The sequence below is a fragment of the Aythya ferina genome (genome assembly GCF_964211825.1).
Source record: "Aythya ferina genome assembly, chromosome: 4".
In the NCBI taxonomy this organism is placed as follows: Eukaryota; Metazoa; Chordata; class Aves; order Anseriformes; family Anatidae; genus Aythya; species Aythya ferina.
This window is the reverse complement of record NC_140300.1, coordinates 18,548,725-18,560,126: the sequence shown is the minus strand read 5'-3', so window position 1 is coordinate 18,560,126 and position 11,402 is coordinate 18,548,725.

Here is an 11,402-nt window from a genome sequence, read left to right as displayed (position 1 = left end):
CTTCTGCAATGCTGACATTTTGTATGAAAATAAGATGATGGCTGCTTTACCAACATTGAGAAGCGGCTTTGCACCCTTTCCCATTGCAGAGTGCTGGCAAACTCTGGGAGGGACTCAGCTCCCACTGTGTGATGGCTGTGTGCATGGGATACTTTGCTGCAGCACGTCCAAACTCTTAGCGGGAAGGTGGGAGGCAACTCCTTGCTGCGAGATGAGGAGCTCACCTGCAGGATGCAGTGAGCATATCTGCGTGTGCTCATACCTACCTGACCTGCGAAGGGTGAGCAGGGAATCCAGCTCCCACAGCACATTTGCACTTCATTATGTGGTCAAAGGAAGAAGGGCATTTAGAAGTACGGTTCTAAAACCTACAGCTGTAACTTTTCAGAGCCATAACAGAGGAAAAAGATCTAGTCGTTCTTTGTTCCTGCCTCCCCCTCCTCCCCCCAACCCCCCCAAAAAAAAAAAATAGCCAAGACTATCCCAGCAGTGGTGGGACCACCATTGGCAGCATTAATGGCAGAGCAGTGACATCTAGGCCTGCCTGTTCTCGGCAGGAGGCATTGGGCTCACTAGGCAGGATATGTGTAGTGCTTTAAACCTGCTTGTGTGCCACTAAGACCTAATGGCCAAGCTCTTCAACCTCTGAGCTGCAGAAGTTTGAGCTGCCAGAAATGTGTCACAGGGCTTGGGAGGCAGTGGACCTTCTCTTGCTCTGGGGAGGACAGGAAGGCCTGGACAAGTCCCCACGTCCCACAACAACCTGGCAAAGGTGGCTGCAGCAGCTGATGTTTTCTTTCCTTATGTCATGACCTGGATTGTCCAGCAGCCCCATGAAAGCATTGTGCTGATTCGGTCAGGTAAGATGGTTTGGGCGCAAAAGCCACATTTGACCAGGTGAGGACATGTGTGGTTTGAGAACCACAGTTTGGACACGCCTATGGTACTGTTGCCTGTCTCAATGTCTGGGAGCTCCTTGGCATCTTTTATTCAAACTAGTCACTTTGTTCATTATTGTCTTAAGGACAAAACATTTTGGTACTATTTATACATCAGCATAACTCTGGTAGAAGATCAGCTACCCTAAAAAACAACATTTTCCTATAAATGGCGTGAACTTTGCTTATGTGGTATGGATTGCTACTCTACATATGAGGTTATAAAATGCCTCCTACCATCATCACCAGCTTCTAATTATGTACTTGCATGCAGCTAGAGAAGGCTGCTGGGGGTAAGACCAGCTAATGGCACCACCCTACTACCAGTGTGGCAGATATTTCTCCTGACCTTTCCCCAAGCCCTCAGCTTTGCCCGCTAGTAATGTCATGGCCTCAGCCACCACTTTGCCCTCTGATACATGACAGCTATGCAAACCATGACAGAGCGCTATGCGCCCTTTCAGCAAGCACAAGACAACCATGAGACACTTCGTGGGGTGCCAGCGGCCTGCAAAAGCCAGGGAGGCACCCTGGTGGGAGGGTGGGCATGGAGGGGGGGCTCAGGGGCCTTAACACCATCGGGGGATGCCATTAGCCTAATGGCTGTAGTACATTGAGCCAGCAGCTGGCATAATTCTACAGCTAACAAATATAATTTTTCTTCCACAAATGGTTCCTTGAATAGTAGACCATACCAGGGCTGATTTACTGCAGCACTCTCCCGTGTGACTTCTCTGATTTGTAATAATCTTGCTGAGGTGGCTCTGCAGCCTTTCGCTCCGCAGCGGCAATAACAGAGAGTGTCTCTGCCTCTGTCTCTTCCTTTTTTTTTCACAAAATAAAATGAAGTATGTTAGGTTGCAATACACTGAAGGCTTCTACCCCACTTTCACATTTAGCTGAGGTAGACCAAGATGATCAGAAGTTAGTGGGGAAGGGAAGCCGGGAGGACAAAGTGAAAGCATTGAAGAAACAACACGGGTGGGAGGCCCTTGGGAAAAAAATAAAAATAAAAAACAAACAACAACAGTGGAATCCTCCATTTTGATGGCTCAATATTTTTAGTATTATTTCCTGGCCATCCAGAAGTTGTCCATCTAAATAATAAGGTGTCAGCAGACTCAGGTCCAGACCTTTGCATATTTTGAGCTGGGCAACGGTAGTGAGATTTTTTGTGGAAGCCTTAATGGAAGTGGACAGTGAATGGGCATGAAGCATCAAGCATGATGTCTCATAGCTCTGAGTCTGCATGGAGGTGCTTATCTGGCACATATCACAATCCCATCAGCTCTTGCTTGTGATGTTACTAAGCTGTTGACATTGTATGAAAGCTGATATATAATTGAATAGCCTACGTGTTCATCTAACAATGGAAAAGGCATAGCAATAATAGGACAACTCCATAGTGAGCCTTCTAGGATGCCTCTTCCTAGCAGAAGCAGCTTTGCAGGTAGCTATTTATGCCTTTACTCTGAATCTCATGGCACTGGTCTTGCTCTACAATGTTGGGTCTGATGAGATCGGGCGAGGTTAAGCTGCCACGAATAGCTGCTGACTGGCAGTTTATTCCCTCGCTTGATCAACAATGCCAGACTCAGTACATGTCTGGGAGGCAAAGAATACAGTTGGGCTAGACAAATGGAATAGGAACCAACAATAAAGTGAATCCTGTGCTGTCATATACATTTTTTATTCACATTGCACATAAATCTCACTCAAGCTCATGGGAGAACTTTAGCATCCCCTTAAACTCCCATTTATTCTCCATCCTTCTCATTCTTTGCACTATTAAGAAACAGATTTATTTTCTGAAAACTACTCTTAATCATTGTGCAAATAGCAATGGAACATTTATACTCAAAGTAATAAATAGACGATTCGCATCTTAATACGAGGCTGGAGATTATTCTGACTTATTTGTGTTTATTGCATCCAACACACAGATGCCATTCTCAGTCTCTGATAGAAATGTTAATTATGGGATTTCATTATTCTGATTTAGATTTAGGATTTTGTTGTTGTTGTAGTGTTTTTTTTTGTTTGTTTGCTTGTTTGTTTGTTTGTTTTTTTTCCTATTCCACATCATGCTTTGAACACCTCTACAAGATATGAAATGAAGACATTCAGTACTCCAAATGCTATAGGCAAAAAGAAAATCAGGTTTAACTGGAAAGGGGAATAATATGAAGATCTGTGCAAAATATAGAGTAAAAGGAAACATGGAAATCTGACTGTTATTATGCTAGCTGGTTAGTGTTGAATCTCTGGACAGATCAGTTACAGCTTCTGACGATAATGAGAATATAGGGAAAAGGTGGGTATGGTCAGTTCTGGAGTTTATGTCCTTTGCTACGGAACGCCTATGTCAATTCAAGTACTTCTGAATATGGGAAAGTGGATTGTCAAGTCTTGTTAGAGTGGCTTTTCTTGGATGAATAGGAAATGGTTTTTTCTTTCTCCTGGTTATGTCTGCCTTTATTACTTTATACTGCCAAGGGCAGTATCTGGCCCTTGGAACTGTTTATTTCCTGTGTGCAGAGAGAAATAGTGTGCAATCTTTTCATTGTTCCATTTTACTGACACAGGTTCAGGTAATGCCAAGGAAACTATTCTTCTGGTCCTAGTGGAAGTCATATGGATCTTTGGTTCCTTTATCAGCACCACTAGGCTTGTTTATCATTTAACCTTTTAAGGTATGTTTAATCTTCACTAACCTGCTGCCATGCCTATTCTTCAGCCAGCATATGCATACACTTGCATATATATACCAGTTAAGCACGTTTATATATGCACATATAGATACCCATACCTCTTATATGTATAAGTATATATACTACATATATAAATATTATATATTATATATACACATATGCATGTAGAGTCCTTATCTGAGCTTTGCCATTCAGAAACTCATCAGATACAATAAAACATAAACTCTAATTATAGCTTGCCATCCAAACGAGGCTGCAGGCTATGTCTACATTCATACATGGCAGAAGAATTACTACTGCAGGCCAGCAAGGAACCCTGATTCCACTTGCACCCTGGCTGACATTGTCGAGATGGGTCTTCCTGCCTCAGTCACCATAACAAATGGAATCAAAGGAAATGCCTTTTGCATTGAGGTCGTGGCAGCCTGTGAGCATTTACGGTATTGTTTAGGTCAGAACATATGCAGTAACTGCATAACTCCTGGTAATTTCAGCATTTGTAATTGTTTGTCTCAAACTTGTTTTCTGTATATCTGCAGTCATAGTAAGTGAATTCAGGGCTGTTTTAAAAATAAATAAATACTTATTAAGCTCTTGTTTATGAATTTGTAATATAATGTTATTTATGTCATTTATATCTATGTGCTCTACAGGCTGTTGCTAATGGGCATACGCAGGCCCTTTGAGTTTAACCTGATTAGCTCACAAACAGTTAAAAGATGGAAAGCAGCAGTACCTGTATTTCACTTGTGCTGAATTAGCATCTACTGAAATTGCTCTGCAGGTACCCTGTGTCCCCAAGACTGCAGGCACCAAAGTACTTCCATACTGTCTTGGCTCCTTCCCAAAATGCAGGTGTGGGAACAAGCCAGGGGATTCAGACTCCAAGGCTGCCAGTGTGCAAGTACAATCAGAGAACACTTCAACTTGACGGAAATTGTCATTTCCTTAAATCTGGGAAGATGCATCAACCACTCCAAGATATGATAACTGGCAATAAATATTTTTAGCTAATGAACTCCTATGAACCCCTTCCTCCATTTTTTTTCAGGGGGAGGTGGGGGAGAAGGGCAATATTTGGCAATTGAATAGAGATTTTGTTTTATTTATTTTATTATTTTATATTTTATTTTGTGTTTTTATTATTTTATTTATTTTATTCCTGTTTCTTTCTATGATTAAATTCATATTTGGCTGCAGTATTTTGTATGTCATTTCATATCCCTGATCATAAACCAGGAAAGTCTCTTTCAACATATTCAGTTCACAGTGATGACACTGTAAGGATTTGTTCCAGCTCCTATATATAAGAATGCATTTGTTTGTTTATTTATTGCAGCATTCTTCTTTAGTACTTATCACCAGTATCCCTAAACCAAAATAGTTTGTGTTAGACACAACAGCACCAGGTGGTTTCTCAGTACAACCTTCCCAGATATCTCAAATCACTACAGATTTGCAGAAAATGATGGGAGCACTTTGGCTTCTGCAGGAGCGCCCATGACGCCCATACCAACAATGATTGTAAAGTCTATGCTTTGTAATACTTCTCATACAGCCTTAGCATTAAATAAACCTGCTCTATTTTTGAGTGCTACTACCGTGGCTCTTGAGGGGTAAGTAGAAAACATCATTTCTTTTGATTATATCTTACTTTGTTTATAAAATATGTGGTTTTATCCTATTTGTTTAAGATCTATCTACCTCTCCCATTTAATATTTTTTTCCTATTCAGATCTCTAAAAGGAAATAGTTGTCCAGCGCTGCTGAATGCCTGTTATTAAGGAAAAAAGTATTTAAAGATTCAGAGATACCCCTGCTGTATCCTGCAATGGTTTTACAATCTCTTTGTTGTGTTTTTATCACTTCAGCATTGCACTAGCTTTCCTTTAGCTTTTGATGAAATCACTGGAATAACAGGCTCTGGGAAAGTGCTTTATCTGAGATCCCAAAGACAAGTTTGTTCCAAAATGTTCATGCTTTACAGTCTTCATATTTTCTTGTCTGGTGATATTACAAAGTGTTTGCAAATGCTCTTATTCTTTCTCCAGGCCTTTGGTTACTTTGCTAGAGAGATGTTCTTTGTGAATTAAGTGTTCTTTGAGGATAAAATGTTCATCAGAAGTCTTCAGTGTTACATTTTCATCATACTACTTTGAAATGACATAATTTATATATACATATTTTTACCTATTTTCCTAGGGCATATATAACAAAGGGCTTTCCCTGTCTTCTCATTTAACTTCGTAGTAATCATGTAATGGGGCAGAGTAGAGCCTCCAGCCAGCCCATTCAGCTGGATATCTGAAATTAAAACTCTCTGGTGAATTAATTGTTGGCATCCTTCTGCAGTCATATATTGTTTTCCTTTCACTCTCTTTGTACTTCTCCTTATTAGACTGCTCACTTTCAACAGTATTTAGGTAAAATGTAGATAGACAAATGGAGGCAATTAACAATTAAATAATTAAAAAATAAAAGTACTCTTTTCTAATGGTATAGACAAGGGGTATATATGTATACGCACATGTATATACCAGCATAAATACGTATGTGTATGCATGTATTTATATATCTGTTCACTGAAAATATTCTCAACTCACCATGGAGAACAAATTCTGGAAGGAGTTGCATTCAGAAGCTGTTCCTGCTTTCACAGGAACAACCCCAGTCAACCCTTGAGGATGGTCTGATAGATATGAATTGCTGCTGGCATTATGAAATTGGAGAAAGAGGGTGACTTTGCCAAAAAAAAAAAATAAAGCCATTTAGTCATAAATACCGCTGCTAAGTTGATTCAGGGTTTATCTAAAAAAGCCCAGCTGGTTTGGTGTAAAATGAGAGGCAGAATGCTAATTTATATGTCAATTGTTTTTCAATAATGCTAATTTGTACTAAACATTCTCATTTACATAAGCAAACAAGGGCCAAATATTAGGCCAAGGAGCAAAATCAAAACTAGGGTTTGGCAATGGGGGAAAAGAGGCTGTTGGAACTGCAGCTGACTAATATCAGCTTTTTCAGTCCCTAAGTCCCTCCTCTCCAGTGGAGTTGTGAACACCTATATCATTAAAGCTAAACCTACACAAGTGCACTTATTTTCCTTAATTGTCCTTTGACAGTAATCTGAGGGGTTCCCAGACCATGGGTTAAAAATTTCTACAGTGTTCCCTCTGGACATTTCTTCTTCATTTTCTCCTTGGTTCTTCTGTTTCCTGCATGACAATCTGCCTCCTTGGTGTCCTAGGATCTGTTCACCCCTCACCTTATACTTCTCTTTTGACCCATCTTGTAAAGCAGACCCCTGGTTGAGCAGGTATGGTTCTTTCTCCTAAAGAACATGCAGAAGATTTTGCAGTCTCATCAAATGTAGGGCACTGCTTCCGCATCAGACTCCTGGATTCATTTCATGCCTTAAGCTTTGAATTGAACTGATGCCTCTGATGGATAAGAATTTCCACTGAGTTTGTGCATTTGGGTATGTCTGGGCTTTCAGTTATGTGAAGGTCTCTCCATAAGAAGCCCAACTTCTCAGTCTCTTGTTCAAAGTAGGTATGTAAAGGCAGCCCATTAACTGATTTCTTGAATCTGTCTCTTCTCAGTGAAAACTTCTTTTTTCATTAAAAAAAAAAAAAAAAAAAAAAAAAAAAAAAAAAAAAAAAAAAACAATAAGTTCCTGTTATTTTTTGGTAGGGTAAAACTGGAAAGCTGGAGGAAGGAAACTGAAAATCAGCTATGATTTCAATGAAATATTTTTCTTTAATGAGTGAAAAGTGACATAATCTTTAAAGCAATATTTGAAGTTATGTTACTGCAATTTCAGTTAAGTCTGTAAAAACAGCTACAGCTAATACCTGTTCAAAATGAAGTTACTTCATTCATTTTCTAGAATTAAGCAACTATAATTCCCATATATCAAATTTATTGGTCTTAGTAGTGAATTAAGAATACATTTGACATAAACCTGTTTTTCCAAGCCTATTTTCCAGAAATATGAGTTTACCCTGTGTCATTTATTATTATATATTATATCTTTATAACATTACATCATTGTCATCTATTAACATACTATCTGAAAGCGTGGGGTATACAAAACTTCTGGTTATGAGAACAATCTTGTTTCCTTATTTATCCAAGTATATTTTCTTTCTCATTTGAAGGAATGAACAGCTATACACTCCCAGGGATTTGGCTGCATTTTACCTGTCCTTAGCTGCTCAAGCACCAGTTACTTAGTCCAGTCTGTATACCTGGACTCACCCCCAGTCAGTGGACTTATGCCATTTCTCGACCTCCTTACCCCATGCAGCTTGTACAGTCATTATTTGCGATTGGTTGCCTCTTGAGGTGCCAATTTCTCTTCACTAACTATGTAAGGAACACAGAGGCTAATTTAGAGACCTGAAATTTGGACAGATTAAATTAGATACAATGAGACCTGCTCTTTGGTTGTACCACACTTCAGTCCCTAACAGTAGGTACTTTTGTTGTTACCTGAGGTGAAGAACATTTGCTCATTTATTTCATAAATATTTCTATGAGCCCTCTTTGTGCTGAATACCTTAGACCAAATAGCTTGCTCCTTCCTAAAGAAGCAAAGGAATGTAGTTTCCATAAGCAGAGAGCCAGTGAAAATACTACTCTTCTCAAATTTCCTTCCTGGTGTCTCAGAGACAAATGTCTTGGCTTCTTCCTTGTACCTTCATCATTCGGCAGTGTAGGCACAGTGTTGGTGCTTAGACCAGACTGCAGCTGCGATAATGCAGAAAAAAAAAAAGTGGCCTAGAGAATTCAGAATATATAAATACAGTCCCAAGTCCTCTCCAGTGCAGAATCTGGCATTGGCTTTAATTATGTCATTGCACTGTGCTATGGTGGGCATTTGTGAAAGAAAGCTAACTAAAATGAAAAAATCTCATCAAATTCCCAAACACTTCTTTACAGTCATATAGAGGCACAAAAATCCATGCAAATTTTTTCGTCATTCATCTGTGACAGAACAGAATTACTGTACATGATGATTTACTATCTCTGAAGAGACACATCCTTTTTATTTTTAAGCCTAAGGAAAAAAAAAAAAAAGGCTCGAAGTGCAATTGCATTTAGAAAAATAAAATAAATAAAACATCAACCAAAAAAATGGCTCTAGAAAAATAAAAGTCACTTTCAAAAGAAAAGCAGATGCTTCCTTAAATTAATTAGACAAACATTTCTACCATTGTCACATGCCAATATCCTCTAAATCACTCCTATATTTTTTTCCCTTATCTTTGTTCTTACCACTTAGATCAAGCTTTAAGTGTATAAAGCATCATTAAGGTTTTCTAACCTTGTGCTCTCACATGCTTACTTATTGAATGGTAATAAAATTTAGTCAAAGGGAACTAGAGGTTATACTAGTCACAGAAGAGCAGTTGTTGTGCAGTCTATTTCTTGTTAAGTATACGTGTCCTTTTTCCACTGGCAGTCTTACACTATACTGTGACCCAGAGGTTCTTGGCTATTTTTTTTTTTTTCACACATGCCTATGCAGGAGCATGGATTCCTCAGAGTGGGCTTTAGTTTGCCCCTGGCCTTTTAGGCATTCTTTCAAAGCATGTTCTTGCAATAGTAACCAATTAAACTAGTTACTAAGAAAGAAGCATGTTTCAGCACTTAAGTTAATTGAACTGTTACAAACTAAATATGATTCCAAATTGTTTCTGTATTCCAAATCACTTCATGCATGCAGATAAAATGAAAAAATTACTAAATCGTTTTGAAATGTGCAAATCAGGCATACAATACTGACATTTAGATCTGTGACCTGATCACAATGTAGTAAGTACCTTTAAAAACTTTGTGGATTTTAAAGCTGTCATATGAAACCCTTGAACCACTGCTTGATGTGATATTCAATAAGTGGAAGTCAGGCTGCAATCAGATCGTGGAACTGTCTGCATCAGGGTTTTACTACCAATTTACCCAGAAAATAATCTTTCCCTGATTCATTTCACGGGCCAAGTAAGAAAGGAGGAATGACTTAATGTATAAAACACCATGCTTTATTCTTTGGGACCTTGGTTTGAGTTCACTTTGTGGTCCTAACTGAAATGAGCAGCTCAATCTCCAATGAACAGTAGTCCATATCGCCGAACTACCACACACAATTAGGCACAATTGGCTGTCTCTGCTTAGAAGTTGGAGACTGATTTAGCATGGAGACTAAATCATTTCTCTAAGCTGTAAAGTGGGATGGCCCTTTCTGGGACTCTGTGGCAAAACAAAGCAAAAACAACAAACAAACAGAAAAAAAATCCAAACCATCATATAGTTTCTTTATTTCAGGATTTTTCTAGTAAAAGAAAAATAAGAGATAGGAAAAGCTTTGTTCTCTTATAGTAAAAACCAGGTGGCAGACCTGATTTGCATATTTTCTCTTTTATTAGGGAACAAGTAACTACTATAACTGGTGGAATGATGGTGAAAACACTGCTACAAAGAACAAATGGACACTGCTAAAAAGAGAAAGGAAACAAACAAAAATGTGAAGGAAAAGAAAAATGATGCTGGAAGCTGGCAAAAGCTTTCCCCTCTGAATCCTGGAGCAGGAGAAACGCTTGCTGGGTAATGCATCTATCTAGTTACATGTCATACATGACCACAGTATTGAAGGGTTTAGCTGTCCTGGGATTTAAACATGTCACTACTGGGATAAGCTACACTCGTACAAAACAGAGTAGTGTAAACTCTTTTGCCAATGGAATGAGTGCCTTAGTGGTGAAGCTGTGGCAGAGAGGCGATTTGAGAATATCAAGGTTTGCACAGTAGCATGGGAAGGAGAGGGCGATAGCTGGATGGGCTGTGCGAGCTGCAGAGAGCTCAGTGAGGGGCGAAGGGAGCTGCAGAGCTGCTAAGCAGAGGATTATAGGGAAGCCGAAGGAAAAAATGAGCCTACATCAGTGTGGTGTAAAGATAGAATTAAATTGAGTCACTGGATCTCGTTCACAATACACCAGCAGAGGATATTGGCTAGTACTATGGAAAAGAGAGATTTAGCATTTGCACCTAGAGACTTCCTAAAATGTAAGGATCAGAGCAAGTCTTTACTATATTATTAGGTATAAACAGGCTCTGTCAAGCACTGGAAGACTCAGTGTGGTGCTCCACTTTGAGAAACAGGTCACAGCAGCTGGACAGTAGGTGGCATGGGCAGGGCTGCATTGCTTTCTGAACCTGAGCTGGTGCAAGTGGGCCGCCTCCACAGCTCCAGCTGGCCAGGACACCCTCACATGGCACTCCTCTGTGACATACAGGCATGGCAAGCAGCTGGAGGGAGCAACTAGACCTTGCCCCGCAAACTTTTGTTCAACTTTGTGTACTAACATTAGACCTCAGAGGAAATTGGCAAGCTTTTATTTTTGACAGTGGCTTTTTTAGCTCTTCTCAGGGATTTCAATAATTTTCATTATGAACTATACCAGCCTCTTTCATCTTAGGAAGAAAAGACTGCAATCGGGGGTATACAGCAGCTCTTCTTTTTTAGCTGCTGGAAATAAGTTAATAAATGCAGTCACAATACAGGGTATACCATTCTCATTCCTTATTGATACCAACTATACTGTGACAATGAATTTCAAAGTGCTGCTGATGTAAACTCTACCTGAAGCCTGTTTGATCTCAGATAAGCATCTTCATCCCATTCTTCATTTCAAGAAAAGAAAATCTTACTGCACAGCAACATATTCATCTGCTTTGGGTTCAGTTCAAGATA